Below are 24,297 nucleotides of genomic sequence, written 5' to 3'. Positions count from 1 at the left end.
TGCCTTTTTTCTTTTTCTTTTTTTTTTTTGGACTGATGTCTTGTGATATTTTTCCTCCTACTCTGCTTGCTTTGAAATACAGTTTCTGAACTGCAGGGCATAGAAACACAAGGTTGTAAAGCAAAAAGTAGAAGTCTTCTCCTTAAGAAAATGAGCTGTTTCCAATTTAGATAAATGCATAATATTACTGTAGTATTCTCTCTGTTTCCCTGCAGTTATTATGGAGAACACCTGCTACATACACTGGGGTCATTATTTGGTGATCCAAGGCAAATGACAGGTTGCTAAGGGTAACCACCTTACAATCAGTTCCTGGAATGACATACGATTCATGTAAAATCCCGATTAATAAAAAATTAAATAAGAAGTTGCTTCTATGAGCTCACATTAGAATCTTCAGAAATGTCTCCCACAGGAGGGAACAGGAAGGAATCTCCTTTTTCTCTAGAAGAATTATTTGTCCACCTCTTTACGTTTCATCCATGTTTTCAGATTTAAAAGCCTGCAGTCCACCAGCTGCATCTGAAGTAATTCTCTCCTGTTGGAAGACTCTTCCTCACTGCCTTGCAGGGGGAGATTTCTAAACAGCTTATTGATTCCTCAAATGATGAGGAAAATGTTAGATACAGGCAAGATGCAAACTTGCATACCTGGTTAGTGGAAATGCATGACGGAATCACACAATAAAGCAATAAATGAGCTAACAAACATGCTAAACCCAAAAAGTACAAAATCCAGTAACAGAACCAATTTTAGATACAAGATAAAACAGAATTATATAAGAGGGGAGCAGCCCTCCTTGCCCAGCATGTCCTCTCAAGCACATCCTTGCTTTCAGTCTTGATTTCAGTCAACCAGTTGCTTTCTGCCTTGCAGCACCACTCTTTCTGGCTCCAAGCATCTTCATTCCTCATCCTGAGGCCAGCTTGTCTGGTCCCTCTTCTGCTCAGCAGTTTCTTTTGAGATGCTGTGACTTCTGTCCTCATTCTGCCAGTCCTATCATACAATCTGGAAACTTCTCTTCCCTAAGTATGCCTCCCTCTCCCAAGTTTGCAAAAACACATGGAAAAAAACAAGTCTTCCCTGGAAAAATATGTATATTGAGAGATAAGAGCTGAGACAAAGAAAGTCTACACTGAAGCAGCGTGATAACACGTGACAGTCACTTTCTCTATATATAGGATGCCATACAACCTCTTAAGAATTTTTTTTTTTTTTTTTTTTTACATAAAACACATTCAGCTGCAGTCTCTTTCCAGTACCTACATGCAACTGAAATCATACGTATACAGTAAAAGCCTGAAGAAATTTCCAAAACATTTATAAATTAAGTATAATTTAGATAGCCCACCTGATTTTTACTGACACAGGCATAAGACTACGGGCACACGCAGATCACAGGCATTCTGCAAGGAGTTCTGGGTAGGGCAGAGTTAGCCCAAGGGCTGCTTCAAATTATATGGAGAAAGGCATTCTAGTGCCTCATCCTGAAACACAGAAGATCTGAGGATGGCATAAAACCATTGCATCATTGAGGTGTCACTGGGGAAAAAAAAAAAATGTTGAAATCAGGATGGTATCTCCAGTTTGTCCAATGAATTCAGTACACTGACAAACTTTAAAAGATCATGCTGTACCCAATCCTGATAGCAGAAGCATACTAGACCTGTCAGACAACAGAAACGTGGGGAAAAAAAACAAACAGAAAAGTAAAACACTGTGCCAAAAGGGAGAGATCTTATTTCTGGCTTGCAGGACTGCCAGGGAGCTGGAATAAGCGTTGGCTCTAGGAAGGCCAGTTGTGGAAGACACAGAAAGCAAGAGTAACATCGGGATGGCTATATTTGGATTTTTGCCTTTGAGGAAACACATGCTATCAGGTTTTCCAGAAGCATCTTGGAATGAAATACGGTCTCATCCGTAGAGTTTGAAGGTATTCTTTGTTGTTCTTTCTTAATATGAAATAAAATTCTGCTAGAAATTACATTTTGTTCTTGGAGTATAGGAAACCACAACATCAAGAAAGTATGCCATAAGAGCAAACAAGAAATCACTCCAGAAAAAACACCTTTTTTCCTGCCCCAGAAGCGAAGTGAGAGGTTGTAACATTTAAGTTGTGCTGGTATATTTATTTCTCAATCATATTACCATCATGCTCAGGGCCGGGTTCATTACAATTCAGAATTTACTTCAAACACCTGAGTTACAAATCCAGTTACTCAAAAAAAAAAAAAAAAAAAAAAAAAAAAAAAGAAAGGCACCTGCAGCAAATGCTTTGGATCTGAGGAAGGCTATATCCCTGATCTTTTAAGTTACTGTATTTTAGCAAGATAAAAATCAGCAGCATGTTGCCAATATTCCTCTAGTACATCCTATTCTACCTCTGTGTAAAGCTCCCTGATCTGATTTGAAAAGGTCTCTTCCAAAGCCCAGTAAAGCCAATGGGGATCACTCTGATTTCATCTGTCTTACGGTACAAATGTAAACCTTGTATCACATTTTTTCTAGAAAAAAAACAAACTGAAAACCCAAATATTCATCTGTGTAACTTCATGGAGAGTATTAACAAAAGGATTAAGTTTTTCAAAACTATGTAAAAGAGGTGGATTCCCACTAACTTAATGGAAATTTAGTAGGAATTAGGCATTCCGATCCAGAGGTCTCTGAAAATCCTGACCAAAATGCCCGACTCACCAGTCTTCTCTTTTTACATTTATTACAATTCTTTTCATGTTTCTGTGTATTTCCATCTACTTGCAGCCATAATCACACAATAAAGCTAAGAAAAACAATTTATTAACAGTGTGCACTGCATTTTCTACCTCTTCACTGCAGATCCCCAGAACTCTCCAAGCAGTGCGTTTAATGTGAGAAAATTACTGAGGTCTAAAGTAACTGTTAAATGAATTTAGCACTGGAAAATAAAAATTGAGACGAGAGCCATCACTGTATAACAGCAGTAGGGAAAAGTTGCTTATTATTTACCTGTAATAATTTGAAAAGTGCTTACGAGTCCTTTTTCAATTTCACTACTTTGCCTGAACATAACTGTTACCAATTCCTCCTGAGGATAAGAAAGTTAAAACTTTAACAAGTTCACTATTTTTAATTTAAAAGTTTAATTTAATACAGGTGATGTAGCCACAAATATTAGAATATTGTAGATTAGCCAGAATATTAGAAGCATAAAGAGGAAGTGATGCTAGAATTAAGTGAATGAATGTTAGGAGATAGGACTGACACACTACTTATTCTCCAGCATATCGGACTTAAGAGAAAACTTATAGGTAGGCTCTAAGAAGTGCAAGTACAACAAGAAAAGAGTCCTCTGAAGTCCAGGTTGAAGACTTCACTGAGACTTAGAATAGAATTTTTGTCAGTCAAAACCCAGGTGCCTTGCAGCCCCTTCCATGTAACAGCCTATCTTAGACCTAAAAAAAGGAGGACTACCGAAGGGCTTTGATGAAATTCTTCACCAGTTTGTGCCCAAGGCACTAATCTTTTTTCAGTTTCTCAGGATTGCTCCATCCACAGGTAGTGCTTTTCCTAATGAGGACTCCCATGGCTCTTTCAGCTTTGAAGATACCTCTTTCAGTTACATGAGCTATAGCTGTCTTTGCAGGACCGATCTAGTGACACGCGTGACAGCTGAGAGGGAAGTAACAGAGCTTGAAGTAACTGCAGCCGTACATGTTACCTTTCCAAAACAATCTGACTTTAATTAGTCAAGTAGGACACATTAAGCAGAAACCAAGATTCTGCATAGCAAAACCAAACACTTGTATAGTCTGTCACATCTAGCAGAACAGGTTCTTGAACTGCAAGTCAGGATGCTGGACTTCAGTTCTTGCCTTGCCATGAGATCTTGGGCAAGCCACCTCACTTGTCTGTGCTCTATTCCTTCTCCAATCTTCTTCTGCTTTAACTATTTAGGTTATAAATTCTCTGGGCAAGGAATCCCCTTCCCCCCCTTCACATGTCTCAAATAATTAACAGAGCCCTAATCTCAGATGGAACTTGCATACTTCATAGTAATAAAAAAAAAGATGTTAAGGATGATAAAAAAACCAACACACTTGCTTTTCCACAATTTTTCAGTGCTATAGCTTCTTTGCTTCTTTAGTAACTGGAATGATCTGGCAAACTCTTTCAACCTGCACAGTCTGTTTATATTTAATAGAACCCTGTGCAGGTGGGAAGGGCTGCTGGTGTCTGTTTGTTTGCAGAAAGGGCAGTGGGAAGACAGCGGTCACAAATTTAAAACAACGTAAGAAACAAATTGGAATGTGTAGAATACACTCTGGATGCCAATATTTGACTGTCCACACTTTTAATAACCAGTTGTGAACTAGAAGAATAAGTGCTATTTGAATATTAAATCAGATGGAAGGTTTCTGAAAGAATGTACATTACACACCAGATTAGCTTACTGAGCCTTTTGAGACAGTCTGATGAACATTGAAGCTGGGACAGGTGATGACAGCCTCTGAATTAAGTGTCAAATGCTAAATGCTATTTATTTCCTTAATCAGTCACAGTGAATCCAATTTCTTAATTTATAAGCCAAGCTTGATTTGAACAGTGAGAAAATTTGCACTACGGAGTTCTAAGACAGTTTCAAGAGTCTGTTTTTCACCATTATGTTAAAGAGTATAAGCAGAATAGATTTGTTTGACTTTTTAAACCATTGGTTAATTTGACTGTCTGTTCCACTCTTTACTTTCTCATCTAGACAAATAATGAGGTCACAGATGCAAACAATGTTTTCTAATGTGTTCCATTAAGATTGGATAAAAATCAGTGAATAATGCTTAAAAAACAGCTTCCCCCTTCAGTACATTAATAATTCTTGCTGATTTATTATTGATTCAAAGAAAGCGCTCCTCTGTTATGACAGGTGTCTTGGCTCTTTGGAGGGAAATAGCTGCAAATATTAGGAAACAGATGAAATTCAAGATAATCTTCTGTTTCCTTTCAGTGTATAGGTATCTGTCAGCTTACCAGGGGAGAGAGTTTGCAAGAAAGAAAAAGCCTTTGATTTTTTGGTTGTTGTTTTGGAAACATTTAAGAGGAAATCTTGGGGGAAATAATGGAACAGAAAAAAAGTCTTAAAGGACATACTGTAATGAAATAACTGTAATGAAATGTCCAGGAATAATTACAGAATTCCATCCAATAACAGAGCATTAGGTAGTCCTGTGAGGTGCGGGGAGTTGGGCTTGATGATCCTTATGGGTCCCTTCCAACTTGAGATATTCTATGATTCTATAATATGATTTAAGATAAGCTGTATGTACTGAACCACGCTTGCCTTTGACATGCATCATGTGTTGTTACCGACAGTGTAGTCTGATGCATAATCACTCTTGCTTTTCAGCACTGAGGACTGCACAAAAGACAGGGCAACAGATTCAGGCTCATGACTAAGTGTCTATAATAACTTTTTTTAGCAGAAAGTACCTTCTGTTTTTCAAAGGGGAGAGGGGAATGAAGCATTAGGCTGAAATACTACTGCCATATACAATATTGTAAGACTTTAGCTTTACTGACTTCGTAGGCTCCAGTCACCATTTCTCAGTCCTTTTGCTCTTCCTTAGTACCAACTCTGTGTCAGTGAGAAAGTTCAGCTTAGCAGCTGTAGTACTTCAGGAAAAACAATGATTCCTAAAACACCTCAAACAGCTCATAATATACTCCTTTCTTAGGGATCCAGCTTCATGAGTTCTATGTTTACAGTGACTTAGTAATACTGGAAAGCAAACCAACACATCAACTTTACCCAGGCTCCCAAAAGCTGTAGTTCTTTTACTTCAGATACCAAACACAAGGGGGTGGTGGAGATTGCATCATGCCTTTTCTTGCCACTCTGAGACATATCTAAGATCTTAACAGTCCTCCTCCTCTAACTCACAGCCTGTTCCGACTCATGTGCTTCTTACAGTCTTTCCTTTGTAATAATATTACTCCCTCTTCTCCATTCACCTTAGGGGAAGTTCCACAAAACTGGTATCCACAGTCTGGTCCACTGTTTTGTCAGATGAATGCCTGTTCCCTAACTGATAATTCCTAGGGCTGCAGATGCAGTTTACTTACAGACTTAAAGACTCCAGCCTGCAGGTTATTAGTATAAGCCCATAATAAAACACGTAAGTCAGAAAACCACAGTCCAGTCATACAGTGAAACTGAAATTCAGGCTTCCTTTAACAACAGCTTCCCTGAAGCTTGATGACTGAAAATAAAAAAGGCAACATGCATTCATAAATCTGAATCAATTATGGATTACTAATGTGGCTGGAAGTAAAGTTAACAGTGTATGGCCATAGCGAGTTACAAATCTCTCTAAAATACGTACTCCTACATGTAACTGTTATTAGGATTTTTTTTTCTATGACTGAAAGGAAGAGGGAAGATTCTATAATACAGTAGAATGCCTTGATCAAAAAAATGGCCTATTCATTAGAGGCAGGTGTCACTCTACTTTGCACAGGCTTTTGGGATCTTCAACAATATTTGGCCCATAATCTCCCTGTTCTCCTAAAATAAAAAGCTGATGTATATTAATTCTTTCCAAGAAATTTTGTTTTCCATCTTTTAAGCATTTAGTTCATCAATATAAAAACTAAAATCCTTCAACAGGAAGTTGCTTTAGGAAGTGGTTCCATCCTTCAACATGATTATTACAGGTCATCATATTAAAATGTGAAAGTAGTACACGAGTGGTAAAATAAAGGTCAGCAGATGGGAAATGCTTTTAGTGAAAAAGCACGTTCAGAATGAATAGTAAAAAGCATGGCTGCTTCTGCAAAAGAGATGATAGAGAAAACAGCTTGTTCAAACAAAGCAGTTTCAAGTTCCTCAAAAAATGTCTTTTAAGATCACTATCACCATAGAAAAGGCTGTTGGGATATCTGCAAGCTCTTATTTGCATTTCACATGTTGGCTGATTGACTGTCTGATAGTAAAGGAACATATTAGACCCATAGAAAACCTTTCCAAAACCTTTTCATGATGTATGTGTGGGGCTTTATCAGGCAGGTAACAGTAACCAAGAATAATGGTGAACAGAAGCTGTTGTTTAGGTAAATGGCTTCTTTTCTGAAAAAAGTGTTTATAACCACTTGCATTTATGAACAATTCAAGCTACAAATGAGATAGGCACAGATTTATTGGAAAGAGGAATCAATAAGATTAAGTTAATCTGGTTTTGATCAACTTTAGATTGTTTTGGAAACAGCACTAGTTTTCCTTATTAAACAAATCCTGGTTTTGTTGTGTATGAAGATTTGCCTTTATGTTAGGGCAGTGGGCAACCCCCACTATGAGAAGATTCTATTTAAGTGCAAGTGCCATCACAAGATTCTTTTTTTTTTTTTAACAACCATACACATACAATGCTAGATATAAATACTCTGTACTACTATACATAGGAAAAAACAAATGAAGCATTCCATCCAAGTCTACTAACTTTTCTCAGCTCTGCAACAGGACACTGATGTCCTGCTACAGTTGAACCATGAGAGCTACACTACTAAACAGGATTAATTTATGGAATACTTGTCTTCAGCTCTGCGTAAAAAGTACAGAACTATGCCTTTGAAACATACATTTAATTGTAGCCTGTTTAATAACACATTCAACCTACAGTCTACCACAGTTCTGTCAGAGTAATTAAAGACAACAAAGAAATATTTTCAGTGATAACATGGGGAATCTTAAAGGGAGCTTTGGATAAATTATCATGGAACTGTGGGCTATAAACCTCAGGGGTTTGAAATAACACCATCTTTAGCATGTCACACTGTGCTTGGACATGATGTTATTATACAACTAAAGCTGATGAGTTTAGAATTTGCATGCAACATTAAGGTTTACTTCTGATTTGTTGAAGTATTTACCTGTAAAACCGTGTCAGAGGGAAATAGTCTTAGACAAACTTAAACATACGTTTAAGGAAGTTAGGGGGGAGAGAAAACAAGATGTTTATTGTTTTTATTCTTTGAACTTTTATTTAGAAACAACTGAACATTCCTGTTTATCCACTGAATTGGTCTGACTCGATATAATTGGTCTGATTTGATATGCAAGCTGTCTTTTGCATTTCAGAGAGACTCACTAGTGAATTACAGACTGTTTCTCCTTTTGACTTACCCCCAAACACAGCTAAAATGGGTATTGAGTTTAGAACTTTCCTATGAGTGCCAAACACACCCAGATTGGGGTGGGGTGCAAAAAAACCCAAACCGAAACAAAAAACCCCAAGCAACTACTGTGGTTCTTTCCAGAACTGAAAAGATGAAATTGCAAGTCAAGATCTAAATCACATGGTGCTACAAAAACTATACCTGAAAGAGATATTATAACCTTACCACCAAGAAATAACATATGGAAGAATCATGATTTCCATCACTGCAGGAAGAAAGGAATATCTTGCTGTTGGTCTTCAGCAGCTGTGTAAGGTTATCTCTATGCCCATTTGCTTTGATGAAAGTTGCCCTATACAGCCCTGCTTACTTGATTATGCAAAGATGAAAGGTTTGAGTAGCCTACACAAGGAAGCAGAAATGGTTCTTATGCAGCCTTGTAACTCTATATAGACCCTCAAGCCATGTGTCATTGTTACTGAGTTATTATATGCGCATAGCTTACTTAATACTCGGTTCGTGATGAAGTTGAAAGTTTTTCCTTTCATTTATAATTTAAGAGATACAAAGCCCAAGAGGAATTTTAGATCTTCGATTGTCTTCTTCCACAATTTCAACAACTTGGAACAGGTCTTTTTTTTTTTTTTTTTCCTCTCATCAGGTATCTAAGTGTCACAGCAATACTAATTTCTCCTCCAAATAACCATGTCTGCAAAATTGTGTTATTTGTTCAGAAAAGATGACACTTTAAAAAGCATACCCTTCTTCATTACATTTTCTACAGCAGTAAATTGTCACTCTAATATGAAAAAATACTTGGACTTTAAGCATGACATCTCCAGACACAGAATGTGTTGCCTTAACTCCACTTTCCACTGATTTTTTCAGGAAACAGACCTATACTAAGTGAAAACCTTAAATGACATTGAGAAATTCAGAATTAAGATGTCTAAGAATAAGAGGATTAAAACAGAGTCTTCTGTAAATTGCAAACCAGGTTCTTGCACACTACAATTCAGTGATTCATTTTAATACAGTCTATGGCCAGTAACAGATTTAAGAACATTCATAATATTAAACATTGGTTAGGTTATTTTACCAGACCAAAAGTACTGACAGAGGGAAGGGTTAAAACCTTTATGGAATTTGCTCCCAGAACAAAATTAATAATATATTTTATCTTAGTTCTGCTGAAAAGACAAAAATATTATGGTTTGCTAGAGGTATTCTAACCTATTTGTTTGCAGCTATTTGTCATCAAATATGTAATAACAAATACTTGGTTACTGATACTACCGTCATATGTTACCACTCTTAAAGCTTACATCGGCAAGCAATGGCATATCCCTTTACAGCACTGCTAGTCATGGAGGACACCCTTGTTGCATACCTCAATCATTTTGCAATATGCCTATGCCTCCCCACAATGAAGAGCTGGCAGGGAAAATAACAGCCCCCCTCCCAAGCACACAACACCCCCCCCACAATGGCATGCTGAAACAAAGATTTAAGAGTGACTGCCCATAGAGGGTGAGGGTGGAAAATCACATCCCAGTAGTTAAAGATTTGCACTGATAAAAGATTGCACTGCTCTAATCCTATCTATATTGCAGCTGGTTTGGTAACAACCAGTATTTTGCACAGAAGTTATTGCTGCAGAGATGCCAGAATTTCAAACTAGTAATTTGCCTCAATGATTAAACTCAGGTCATATATTACAGTACTGTTTAACAATATTTATTTTAGAGTGCACCTGCTGCTACACACATTAATATATATGTAATAGCAACAATATCTAAGGTCAAATAACAGGTTAATACTGCATCCAATCTTAAAGTATGACACATTTACCAATTCAAATATCAATAGCCTCTGAGGTTAATATTCTCAAGACTCTACAGCTTTTGAGCTTTAATAGTCATAAGTTTTAAGGGGAGAAGTTGCCATTGCAATTCTCCATCTGCTGCATAGCACAAGCACGGAACTCACCCAGCATTCCTGTAGGAAGGTCATCGCTTCTGTTTGACTTAAATGTACTCTAAAAGACACCAATCTCTTCTCTAATCACACATCCCAGGACACACCTTAGCCCACAGCCTCCCAACAGAACTGTCCCTCAACTGGTTGCCCACTGTGCTTTCCAGATCCTTGCCAGAGTCACTACCTCCCAGAGACGTTCTCTTGTCTCTAAGGATGACCTACATTTTTCATACAGAGATATAGCACCTTTATTTGGCTGTATTAAAATGCAAGCCATCCAGATGAATTCAAGTCGCCAAGCATTACACTGCTTTGTACAACTGGCCTATCCTGACAATTTATGACTCCACAAAAAATATGAATGTTCAATTCCCATTTTAAGGGATACCGATTATCCTCTTAGACTGTAAGAGGCAGCGATACAATGCAGACAAATTACAAGACCAAGATTTACTTTTCTTTCTCTTCAGGAGGTAGACAGTCTCTTCAGACTGTCTTGAAAGGCGCTGTGACTCATCAACTTTCAACATAACCTTGAGAACTGGTTTCTGTGGAGAAAGATTACTAAGTGCTTTAAGTAAGTTGACCTCACTATCGTAATGTTAATTTATATACAGGTAGTGTACGTGCATAAGATGTGGAAACACCTTGTAGGGAAAAATAATCATGCTTTCTAACAGCAGAAATTCTACATTGTTTTCCATTTTTCTTTTTGCTCTGGGACTCTAATATGCTGAAACTACTCACACCAAAAATAGAGCAAAAATGCTGTTTCTCCTCCCTTTCCCTATCTCTACAGGAAAAAAAAAAACCCAGCCCTGAAGTCCTGTCACTTTCTGGCATGACTTTGTATCTGGTGCCGACAAATGTAAGCTTACACTTGACAACTCTGAATAGGATAGATAACATGCTGCCTGTGATTACTTATTCTTCTCTTCGAGTCTCCTGTCTGGCTTGAATACATCTGATCTCACTTGTCTCTTATGTGATTTTTTTTAAACCCTTTGGAAGAGGCACATCTTTGTTCTTTGTTTGTAAAACACTGTATGCTGTCCCAGGACCTTTGGAAACCTCTTCAGTGCACTTAAAAATTCCATACCCTACTTCTATCACAGTATGGGGAAAGTACCCATTTGTGGTGTCTAAACACAGGACTGCCACCATCCAGCACCTGGCAAGGCCACGAGAAGCTTCCTCTCATGAGGGACCCACAGAGCATTTTGGAACATAACATAGCCCAGAATGCAAGATATGCTGATATAACTGATACACTGTTCACAAGCCCACCACTGGTACGAGATACTAAAATAAAGCTGATCATTCAGCTTTCAGTTTTGTCTGAGTGTATTCATTTATTGCTTCTGAGTGTAAGTCAGTCTGCAGCTATTAGGTACTAGGACTGGATTTACTACAAGCATACTGTTCCTCTGAAATAGGATATCAGGCAAGATAGGATTTGTCCTCTTGCATCAGGCTTAATGTTTATTCCTACTTTTTCACTTCCATCTTCTGACTGGTCTTTTTTCTCCTCCTCCTCCCCATTTTTGGGTTTTAGAGTTTCTTTGCTAATAAGCACCCACAGCAGGAATACAAACTGGGCTGAAGATGGTTCGAACAGTTCAGGAAACTTAGCCAACCATAAGAATCAAGCACCTGGTTATTCAGATACTCTGTAGAGCTGGCTGAGCATTTTGTTGCACTTTAACTGTAACATAGCAGTAAGTATCTCTACTCTTTCATTGTATTGTTTCAATTCACAAAGGGAAAGGAACAATATGATCACTAAAGTCATGCTTTTCTTATTTCCACTCCTTTTCCCTGAAGAAAAAATAAAAATCAAAGAGTCTAGTGCAGGACAGTGATTCATTCACATATACAATGTATTATAATAATAAAAGGTATTCTTATCTGCTTCATAGTCTACAGTAAGTACTGCAACTGATTTTAAAAGTCACCAAAAAACAAATATTAAAAGAAAAAAATATATTGTACTCTGAAACTCTTAGATTGTTTTTTACTAGGTCTCTGAGTTCAGTATAATGAGGAGCTGCAAAGGGGGAATTCCCATTACTCTTCCCTGGTTTTGGATATTCTCTGATAGGCTGGGCTATCTATCACAGGCTAGTCTAACCTGCTTCATTTGCCTGCATTGGCAACAGAGGAATGAACTGATCATATTGCTTTCCCCAACCACCCATGAGAAATGCTCAAAATGAGGGATGTCCTCCAGGAGTCAGGTTCACCCTGGTTAGACCTTCTCTCATGAAGCTCTTTTCACCTGCAAATATTATTCTTTTGTCAGGATTTTCTCAAGCGAATAGTTGTAAATATCACATCAAATTACTACACCAGCCAGGGCTGCTCTTGCAAGGTAAAAAGTGTGAATTCCTTATTCTTACTGGAGAGGCTTTTGCTTTTTATTAAAAAAAAAAAAAAAGTCACAGAATGCTACTTTCTTACCAGGAAAGGAAAGACTGAATAGCACCAGCTTAGTCTTTTGCTCAACTGAGCTTGAAGGTGGATCTGAAATTACACCAGAACCAAACACATTTAACCCAAGGCTCATTCAACTTGAAACAAGTCAAGTCATTCCACGGAGTCTAGTTCCAAAAAGATTTTTAAAAATAATCAAGCCTGTATAGTTTTGCATGTTAGCAATGAGTTGTAACGTGAGTGTTAGCAGGCTTTTAGAAGCGTTTCTTGGAGATAAAATTTGAATAATCTATGTGGTTTAATTTAAATAATTTATGCATAAAGCACTGCAGAGTTATAATTGTAATTATAATGTTCAACTTGGTAGCAACGAGGTGCATTTGAAGTTGGATACTGATTGTACTGTGTATCTTAACTCCGAATTTCATTTCATTTTGAACAAATCCTTTTGAGCACAGGGAGATGGCTCAGAGCTTCACAAAAGTTCTCAATTGAAGTTTTAGAGAGTTTCTTTCCTACGCATGTTTTATTATTGTTATTTAAAGTCTGAAATCCAATCTTCCATGCTTCTGTGTCATGGTGATAAAGTAAAGGTGGCTGAAAAGTGCCCCTGGTCAGAGAGGAAGGACTTTTCTGCTCTTCTCGTGAAGGAGCAGCTGTTCCTATCAATAATTTCCTGAAGCAATATGCCTGGAGTGTAAACAATATTTTGTATGGATGGCAGTGGAACAGAGTTTGTTATTTCTGAAATTTTAGCACTTCATTGTGGAGAATGGATTAACCCTGTGTGACATAGAAATTTATATGTTATTTGCTTGAATTAAAGGGTTAAAGTAGTTTAAAGAGAAAAAAATTCTACAACAAAATGGGGACATCTTAGTAACTTGGTTCATAGAGAGGGATCATTGTGGCATTAGGAGCACTTCAGAAACTGCATGTTGAAGCCTGAACAGACATAAGATTTGTTCCCACCATTCCTATTAATACTGTTATTTTTGAATTTGTAAAACATGCCCATAAACAGATGCTAAGTGTAACAGGCAAATCCCTAATACAGCCATTCAGGATGTTGGGCAAGTATGAGAATGGACAACAGATACTTGTGTGCTCTTCCTAATTAAAATGTCCTACTGCCAGCATTGAAGATTGAAGGACCATTGTTCTAATCTAGTAGAGCATACCTTCTTGTGTTGTTTCCAGTAAGAACTAAACAGGTAATGGTCCATTTCAAGCACTAACAATGGACTCAGAGATCACCAGATTTTAAGTCCCTTGAGCAATACTTCCAGAGGCCAAGCTGGAGGCAAGAGAGCACACTTATGGATTCCACTGCTTATAAACAGGTCTTGTAAGAAGCACACAGATATTCAGACGGGCTTCAGGCAGAAACAGTGAGCTCCAAAGGTTGAATAAATGGTAAAATTTTCATGGGTGAATGGGGAATGCGCTCCTCAATGTCAGGAAGAGGTAAAAGTTTATATCTGCATTTCTTTTCATGGAGGATATGCTGCTCCACATCACATACTGCTGCTTGAAAAGCAGCTCTGGAAGATAATGACATGAATCACTGGCTTACCATCTTTGCGAGTACTGTATTTTGCTCTTTCCACTTTGTCCAGTATTATGTGTGATGATGGATGATGACACTCATCTTTTGCCCATCCACATCTATAAGAAGTGCAAGGTCAGTATACCTTTCCAAAATATGGATTAATGAGTAGTCTCTAAAATCTTGTATCTTAAGATTATTCCATGTGAAAAAGGCAAGCTAAATTACCAAAGGAAAAAGCTTATGAGAGGAAGAAAGGCAGCTACATTTATTTCAGTAGCCTAACAAACTTATTTGAAAGTGTTAGAACTAGTAAAACCAGATGGCTCCAGAAGCTTAATATTTCAGTTAAAGCATTAGAGGTTCACATATCTTTCAAGACAGGAAAACAAAGTGCAAGTTTCTTCTATGCTGCTATCATAATATGCAGCCAGCATACATTAATAAAGGAGCTGTCATTATTCCAGCTAACCCCTACGATAGGTTTCTAATCAGAAACTAAAAATACCCTGATTTTTCTCTTCTCTAACAGCTACACACTACTGTAATTTTCTTTTAAAACTGGAAGATAATCCATTCTTTGCATTAAATGAGTTCTTGCAACATTAAGTCTGAATCTGAGCTAGCAGGACCTTTCTGCTTCTCCTTTATTTTGAATGACAGCATTTTCCTGGGACACTGCAGGAAAGGCATTTTAGGTGTTCAGAACAGATCAAAAACCCCCAAAGCCTCAATCTCCAGTCAAAAGTCTGAAACAATGCTGAGATCAAATGATAACATGAGACCATAAGCAGCAATTGCTCTTTTAGCACATTTTTGTTCTATCATAAGGTATCTCTGTCTTTACTGAATAGCTATACTTTCCAAGGACAAAGCCTGAGCCAGAAGCCATTTCTAACATATGCAACTGGATAGCCATTTAGGAAAGAAATGAGCTTTCCTTCCCAGAATGCCTCTGCTTGCCACTTCAATTTCCTGGTCAGAGCTGCTGCAGCACCAATGTGTAGAAGAGCAACCTACAGCCAACAGGCTGGGAAGTAAGGCAAAGGGCTAGGGCAAATGCAGTGCTACCACTATAAACAGTATGAAGACAATACGGTGGGGTCACAGTGAAGCCATAAGCAATGGAAAGGAAGTTACCAAATCAGTATCATCTTTGTTTCCCATTAACAGGTCATGTAAAAGACCCCGATTGAGTTACTCAAGCTATACAAGTGGTGATTATACACAGGAAGTATGCTGTGTTTGTTCTGAATACATAGTAGCTACTCATACCGGCCAGTAAGTTGAATGTCACAGGGACCCATTGTGTTTAACATCTTTATCAGTGACTCTGAGGAGATAACATAGTGCTCTGTCAAGTTTGCAGATGACACCAAACTGGTGGCACCATTTGACATGCTTGAAGGCAGGGCTGCTATTTAGACAGACCTACAAAAGTCTGAGGAATGGAACAAGAGGGACCTTGTGGAATTCAGCAAAGACAAAAGCAGGGTCATGCATCTGGGAAGGAAGAGCTCCTTGCAACAATACAGGCTGGGAACTGAGGGACTGAGAAGCACAGAAGGCTGACAGCATCCTGGGCTGTATTAACAGGACCATAGCCAGTAGGTCAGGGGAAGAGATATGCTTTACCCAGTACTTGTTAGAGCACTAGACTGACTTTTGAGGGAAGGAAAACAACATCAAATGGTTAACCAGCAAGAATAAAAAAAGAATGTCATGTTTAAAAAGAAAGTAGCTGCTAAATGCAACCCATTACTCCAAAATTAAAGTATTGTGAAGGTCCAGATAACAAAACCGATAGACTCTCATTCCTGGAATTTAATAAATTGAAGTTGATAGATACTGTGCTCTTGATCTGAGATAGGCAGCTTTATCAAAGCAGCCAGTTTGATAAACAAGCAATCTGTGAGGAGTTAAAAAAGAGATTAAGCAAGTGAAACCTTCAGAAGCCATGCTTTGCTTCTTCAGTGGTCAAAATTACAGCTCCTGTAAGCTTTATAGCTTCAAGCTCCTTTCAAATCACTATGAACACACACAACAGGTATTAAGCAGTCATTTCAAAAAAATACAGCTTAATTTATAGATTAATTTTTATTAAGACTGCATCTATATGTTCATTTTTGCTAAAGAAACCCAGTACTAGTCTGCAAATGCTATCAAGTTGTGCCACACCTAGAAGTAAAGACTACCAGAAGAAAAAATTCCTGCTGCTTCAAAAGTTGCAGTCCTTAGTTTGGAGTTCAAACTGATTTGCACTATGTTTTTCTGGCAATAGTTCAAGATGAATGGATAGAGACTCTAGTAGTATCAAATTGGTGAGGAAAAAATATTTTTTTCTAGGTGCCACAGTTTAAATGTACAATTATACTTCTCTATTTCCCAGCAGAGAAATAGTTAAGGTTTAGAATCTGAAGTTAAGGCAGAACAAGATAGGTTAAAAACTAACTGAAACCTATTACATAGGATTTTGCACCACTTTAACTCAATTGCTTTGTAAGCTTATTTAAATTTTAATCAGCCTTCAAAACTGTGTCTGGCAAGTCCAAATCATTATCTCTGGTAAAAAAAGCAGAGTACTCCCTCTCAAGACATACACATCACAGACTGTTTGGGAAAAAAAAAACCAAACCACAAAACCCACCCCCCACAAAACCCCAGTAACACGAGGTAAAGTCTGAGACAACCTGGCTACCTTCCCTGCAACAAAATCCAAGATCATGTTGTCCCTTAGAAGAGCTCGCATGCAGGGCAAAATATGCAAAATAAATCTCTGGAATGAGATATGCTTCATAACGAACAAAACAATTCCAAACTCCATACTGGGTTTTCTTTCACTACTCTAAAAACAATATTGCTTTTGCAGTCCATGATGATGCAAGGCTTCAGCTGTGACTTAGTGTCCCCTGCCAATCAAAGCAGCCATGTTCATTCAGCAATTTTACCAAGCTTCTGTGAAACTGCCTGAAACAACACTCATGCTGTAACAAAAAAAACCCAACAGCTGGAAAACCATACCAAACAACCCAGCTTTAACTGGCTGCAGTAACCCATGAACTTGAAACAGTCAAGATCAGACACAATTACACTGACATATTGAAACGTAAAGTTAAAAAAAAAAAAGGGGAGAGCATGCATACAGAATTATGCTGGCACATCCACTACACAAGAGACTGTCTAAAGCTCAACTCATCTGAATATTTCTATCCACCTGACCTAGTATATTACATACGTCAAAGATTTGAGGGGGGAAATATGACATGATTAAATGTTATATTAAAGAACCTGACAACTGTGAACAGGATATAAATTCAAGAGTTCACATTACCTGTTGCACAACTCTCAGAACAAAGACCTTGTTTTTAATAGTACATACACTATGTTTGTCCCACAGCAGGCAGCTGTCTCTTATAACTGATGTCTAAGGTAACACTGATTGATGCTGTTTCTCCAATCATTTTCCAAACTTTCCTGTTTAACGAGGTGAGCTGCACAATGGCAGTTTATTTACCTGCTGGCAACCCTTTTCTTTGAAGGGTCGCTGCTCTTAATTATAGTGGCACCTGCTTACTGCCTTGCTTTTAGGTCTGTCAAGGTTTCCATTATAAACCCATTTTTAGATGTTTATTCTGTAATACCCTTCAAGTCCACTGTGGGTTGAAGCATGGCTCACAAGGTCTTGGCAAGTATTTTTTTGTAAGTAATCATGGCTCTCTTGCTCTATCCCCAATAACTCAGGAATGCCTCTTTCTGCTGCTTCTTTGTGGGAAGGTTATACCTACTTTTTCCTAAGGAAACCAACATTTTGCAGGTAGGAAAACCTTAAACTGAAAGGGTAATCACATTAGAAAGCATAATAACCTTGCAAGAAATACTGGCCAGCACCCAAAAACCCCAGAGTTTGGTATTCTGCTATCTCAAATTTCTTGCATCAGTTGGCAGGAGTTGCTTCTCTGCCTTGGCTCACCATAATCACTATATGATATTAACTTACTTATTTTCTTCCTCACCTATCTTGCCTATTATTGCAGGCCTGTTGGCATTCCCTTTATCCTGAAGTCAGGAGACACTACTGTTACTGAAGAGATGCTATCACTTAAGCATGTGGATTACCTACTTCATGTTTCAGATTACATGTGTCTTGTAATGTTGAAGACAATAGAATGGAAGGTAGCCTATATATGCTTTCTCATCTAGAACAAGAAAAAAGATATCAAAGCTAATCACCTGTTGCTCAGTCATGATAATGTACACATAAGAAATAGACCAGACTGTCACCATGACAGTGATGTGACTGATCAAATGGTGCAAGTAGGAGAAACTCAACAGATATGCAGTGAACATAATCAGCTGCTTAACAGTAAGCAAACCGACACTGGAAAGTGAGTCATGTATGCAGTTCTACCTGTGGTTGAGAAACAAGTGGCATGTAAAAAAGGTACTCACAATTTTTCGTGGGAACATAAACTAAGCTTCAAGTCTCACAGCTGCAAATTGCAGGGTCACGACTGCATGTGCCCACGACACACTGGAATCTTGCAGGACAAGAAGCAGTGAGACCACAAGCCCAACTTGCCGCACAGCAACAGGTCGTTTACTTATCAGGTTCATGAACCCTTATCAATCAACAACCTCAGCACATTATGTTGTGAAACTATTAACTACCTATCTGCCCCAACCTCTAATGTATACTGAAGCTCTTAAGGCAATGCAAAAACAAACAATAAGGCCATAGAAGAAACTATTGCTTTGGTATGGAGTTCAGGGTTTCAGCTTTGTCATTAGGGTGGTAAACGCCATGACGAGATACTCTAGCTGCTAGAACTCTTCTTGCAAGTAATTGCTGGGTAAGTTATCAGAGGAAAAGTGGGAAGGAAAGAAAGTGTTGGTACTAGCATTGATAGTTACAGCTTGTGCACACTGCTTTCCTTTCACAATGTCACGTTTCTGAAATGCAGAAGTATTTTTGTATTTTCTAATCTAGTTCTAGTTGTGTACTTTCAAATCCCTAATGATTCTATTTTGATCACAGGTAAAGACAGCTAAAAGGACTGCGTTGTGGAAGACACAGTGTATTCCTTAACACAACTACATAAAACTTTTTGTGTTAGCTCTGACCCTGTTTGAAAGTTATCCACTAGCTAGGAACAAAAATATTCTACCTTCAAAGTTTTCATCCTCTCCTGTATCCTTTCGCTATGATCATCTGAATGACAGAATCTTGCTTCTGATCCAAAATGGGTAAATAAATAATCCCCATTCAAGTAAGTGGATCTACAACAGCAGATTTAGAACAACAATGACAAATATACAGGATTTCTGGTCTTTGACTGTCAGAGATGTTCAAATCTACCTCTTCCTCTCACATAGGAAGAGGTCATTGTCTTCTGATATGTAAACAAAGTTAAACTTCAGTACTGTCCAGACTCCAGAAACTTTATGACTTGAGAAGTGACTTCCTAATTAATTAACTATAAATTAAGCAGAAATCCTATGATCTAATTACTGCTTGGACAGTTATTAGCTTCCCTTGGGCATTAAGAGTCTGTTGTTCTTATTTGAATACTAAATGTCTGAAGCCTGTGTTTCTGCTAGTACTTATACCCTCTATACCTTATGAACATTCAAAAAAGTACTGCAAACTGAAAAACACTAGGTTTTAGTCCATGGAGAATAAAAACCCATATGAGTACATATGTTGTAAAAAAGTCAGACTTACTGGAGAGGTACTATACATATCCCTCAGAAGGGTACAGTCCTAGTCATATTTCACATTTCAGTGATATTCTGGGTTAAAGGCACACATGGTAGGTATTAGACTGCACAAGTTAAGACACCTCCACCCGTATTCAAACATACACTATATAGCTAGGTCTGCCTGGAGGTCTAAGGTATGGAGTAATTTGGCAGTGGTGTGACGTGCCATTGTATACACTGGCAGATTCCCCCATCTTCCACTCCAGACAGCTATTGCTCCAGTGTAGAACCTGCAGGAAGATCTGTCCCACTGATTCAGGTCACTCCTTTAATCTTAGCTTTTAAAAATTGAGGATATGTAGAAAAGATAAATAAAACCCTTTCTGTTTTATTGAAAACCCCTCCAACTTTAAAAAAAACCTACAGAAATAATAATCTAAATGCATTATTTTCAGTTGCCCAGCACCAATCATTACCATGAGTCTGAATGCCTTCCACGTTGCCAGTTTGGGGGAGTGGGGGGTGTTTGGGTTTGTTTGTTTTGGTTTTTTTGTTTGTTTGTTTTAAATTTCCTCTGCAGGCATGCAGGAACTTATACATCGTAATCAGTTAACTGAACATGGGTTTGTACATAAGTGAAGCAATTTCACACAACCACTAGCATTTGGCTGTGTAAAGAAGACAGGACATTTTGCAGCTCTGATTAAAAAAGCATGCACAAATATGTGTATCCTTGTAAAAGAGACAACATGTCTTCCAGACGTAAATTGCATCTGTTTTTTTCACTTTCAGTAGAGCATCAAAAATTAACAAAAGGATTTTCACCATATTCAAAATGCCACAGAAACTATTTAATGCACAGACAACTTTTTTGGGAATACAGAATATCCTATCCTCAAAAGCGACACTGAAATTATCATGGAATAAATAGCTTTTTGATCTCATCATTTTAGATTTGCAACCAAAAAAAAGGAAAGCAGTGGCTTCCTTTGATCTGAATTTAGCATTGCAGTCCCTTGTTATTTCATCTCATCTCAAGAATGAGATAGGAAATGATTAATACCAAGTCTGAAATCTAGATAGGAAAAGTGGCAAAAAAAAAAAAACCAAAACCAAAAACCCTGAAAGGACAGATACACTGCAATAAATTTGTTTTACTCTTAACTTTGAGGTGCTGCAAAGCAGAATTTCCGAGTGTGACAGGATAATGAAAAAGTTATACACCACCCACCACCATACTTTAAGACATTTTTACTACTTCAGATAAACAACACTCCTTTCTTTTCCCCCTAGGACTGCCTGAGATACAAGGTGCCTGTCTCTAATTTGGTGCCACTATCATCAAGCTTTCAATGGTCTTGATAGTCTCAGTGGCTCTCTCTCTCTCTCTCTCTGCCCCATATCTCTTCAGAAGTTACTGTAGTACTGTAAACTATATATCACCTTTAAAGGTGACATTCAAAAGAAAGAAATGGGCTTGTTCCCTTTCTTTAAAAATTAAGGAGCAAAGAAAAAAAATGTGAAAGGTTTTGAATTGGATATTTTGGTTCTGCTGTTGAACTTATTTACCACTAACCTTATCTTCCCTAATTTTCCCATGTAACTCCCATATGTATTTTACCAACTTTCTACCCCAACTTTAATTGCATTCAAGTGGCAAGTGAGTTTCAGCAAAGAACTCAAGTTTCTGAGAACAATTTGGGAGATGTGATGCAAGTGTGAGACACAGAAACCCAACCAGATTTTATTTCCCCCACTTGCCTTTTTTTTTTTTTTTTTTAAGGTAAGCTAAAACAACAACCAATCACCACCAAGAAAAAGCAGCCCCACTTGTCTTCACTCAAGGTATCTCTAGATGAGACTAGGGACAAGTCATACTGGGACAATACAACGGATTATTACTCTCAGCTGTCCAAGAGCAAAATTACACACATGCTAGACTCTCAGTCACTGAAATTCAGGGCTTGCTGTATTCACATGAACTGATACCAATTAGGTGTAAGAGAAAAAGGGTTCTGAACTGCAGTGACTGAGATGCCAACGTATGTTGTTTCTCCCAGCTCTCCCATAGAGGAGGGAACAAAGACCATCTCAAAGACTCTGGGAAGCTGGAGGCAATGGATACAGCATTCTGCACATCCACAGACTAACCACTCATTGGCACCATGGCCTTCAAACCTGGCACTGATAGGCCCATGAATTCAAAATTGCAGTACTCTCAGGGGAGGATAGGAGTACAGTGAACTCTTCCAGCTCCCTGGCAAGACAGAAGGCATCCTTAGTTTCTTCATATGTCACATTCTACTACATGTCTATTTGACTACATAGTTACCAGCAAACACTGGGATTTTACAATAGAAGAAACACGCAAAAAAGATTGTAAGTAGACAGGCTAAAATATATACCATTCTTCAGCATCCAAGGTCTTGTTCGGAAGACATCTGAATGACATTCGATGGTTAAAAACAACACTCAACCTTTGTGCCAGGTACTATATTTCATTTTAACACTTCAGAATCACTAATAAGTTAATCTACACAGTACCTATTATTGGTTCATATATTCAATTGATTTTTTATATATTATTTAAGAAACAGCTGATATTGATTATTTCTTTGAGAAGAATGTGAACTGTGACATCAGCCAACTTCTGAATAATCCTGTGAAATACTGGGCAAGCACATTTAGAAGAAAACAGTGTCCCTTCTGCATGTATTTTTTCTTTTTAAGCTACTGCTATTTCATTCTTTTGCAAATCCCTTAGTGATGCAGAAAGTGATTACAAGGCCTTGTCTCTGACCCCAGTATACCAAAAGTTTTTTTGGTAAAGAACTTCATACTTTGCATATGCTGAAAATTAAGACAGATTTGTTAGTGTTACATGTATGTGTTCAACACTTGTTTTACATATTACAATACCAACTGATTCTCTGGGTGCTATTTTTCTAATGTTGGCACATACAACTTTAACGCTGGAGTTAACTATAACTGCCTACATGCTAGTACCAACTTGTGTTATAAAAGAGATGTAAAAGACTCCAGAAAGCAAAACAGAAAAACAGGGTAAGGTTCTTCAGTCTTTTATCCTGTAGTTAAAGCAAAGAAATTACTATATACTGTTGAGACTGATGATTTCGTATTACCTCGCACTACAGCTTTCAGAGCAGTGCCATTTTAAAAATAAAATTTTACATATACTTACAATATAATCAAACACTGCAAGAAATTGACTGCAGTTTTCCTATCTACTTCAAAGGTGAATCAAGTCCCATCATTATTTATAGCGGGGATGTCTCAAAAGTCCTTCATTGCGAGAACATTAATGCATGCAAACACAAAGGTTGTTACTATAACAGAAATATCACCAAAAAGACAGATATGTTTTACAGTTATTACAGGTCAAGGAAGTTGAGCCAAATACAATCTCCACTACCACCTCTGGCATTATGTTTCCGAAAGAAAATTTAAAAAAGTAACAGCATAAGATAGTCTCTTGTTAAGGCCCTTTAAGGATTGCACCAACATTGAATCATTAGCTACTTTTTTTTTTCCCCTCAAAAGGAATTACGTTTCATTATCACCATTTTGGGTGCACTTACAACAAGTAAACTCAGTCTTGCAGGTTTCTGAAGAGCCTCACTGTGCTTTCAAGCTATATTTGTATCATGTTTACCGTCAGATCCGATTTCCAGGGAAAAAAGGAGAAAGAAAAAAAAAAAAGTGCACGGAACTCACCGGGCTGCAGCAGCAGGTCCGTCCCGCCCGATCCCGCTACCGCGCTCCCTTTGCCCCCGCCGGGTTGCTGTAAGTTGAGATACAGTTACTCAAACCAGCTGGGAAGGGGACTCAGGCCAGCCTGGCAGCTCTTTCTGAAACTGCTGTTTCCCCTCAGTCTGCCCCTTTGCTGCCTTTTTCACACCTTTTCGTCGGGGAGGCCTTTTTTTTTTTAAGCTCGCTTATCCATCCCCCCTTTCCCCGCCAGTCCCCACACAGCTCCTCACTCCTGTGAGGCGTGCAGGCTCACCAGCAGGCCAGCCAGTGCACCCGCTCCTGCGAGGCTGGCCTCAGCACATGAGGGGGCCCTGCCTCTCCTTGCTGCTCCTGGGGCTCCCCCCAAATCAGACAGCAAAGTTATCCACCCACCTGCTCACTGATGCTTTAACACTGCCCCCAAAACACTGGCACTGGGTCACGCTGACAGCCTGGCTCATGGACTGGCCCCAAGCAGGCTTAACACCCCATGACAGGACCTGCCTGCTCCCCTGCCATAAAGCAAAAAGGCTTCACACCCCCAACGCTGAGCTTTATCAGAATGCAGACCAGAGCCAATAACACTGCCGTATGGAGACAACGCAGATCAGACAGAGCAAACCCAAAAGGGGCATTTCCACAGGCACCCCAGCACTGGGGCACCCTGCTCCTCCTGCCTCACCTCCACTTGAGCAGCTCTGCGGCCTGCAAACAGGCCCCACTCCCCAGGAGAAGGGCTTCCC

The 24,297-nt window shown here is 38.5% G+C and overlaps 1 long non-coding RNA gene across 1 annotated transcript; it reads right to left on the bottom strand.

The window, feature by feature from the left end:
• Nucleotides 1-1,264: 1,264 nt before the first annotated feature.
• On the bottom strand, nt 1,265-24,066 carry LOC127018523 (uncharacterized). The gene is made up of 3 exons (XR_007766757.1): nt 23,948-24,066; nt 23,540-23,606; nt 1,265-1,542 (listed from the first exon to the last, which is right to left on the bottom strand). It is a non-coding gene; the product is annotated as an uncharacterized LOC127018523 (long non-coding RNA).
• Nucleotides 24,067-24,297: the final 231 nt, after the last annotated feature.

This window comes from Gymnogyps californianus, chromosome 7, assembly GCF_018139145.2.
Source record: "Gymnogyps californianus isolate 813 chromosome 7, ASM1813914v2, whole genome shotgun sequence".
Classification (NCBI taxonomy): domain Eukaryota; kingdom Metazoa; phylum Chordata; class Aves; order Accipitriformes; family Cathartidae; genus Gymnogyps; species Gymnogyps californianus.
Note: the sequence above shows the minus strand (reverse complement) of the source record. Positions and strands in the feature narration are given on the sequence as shown.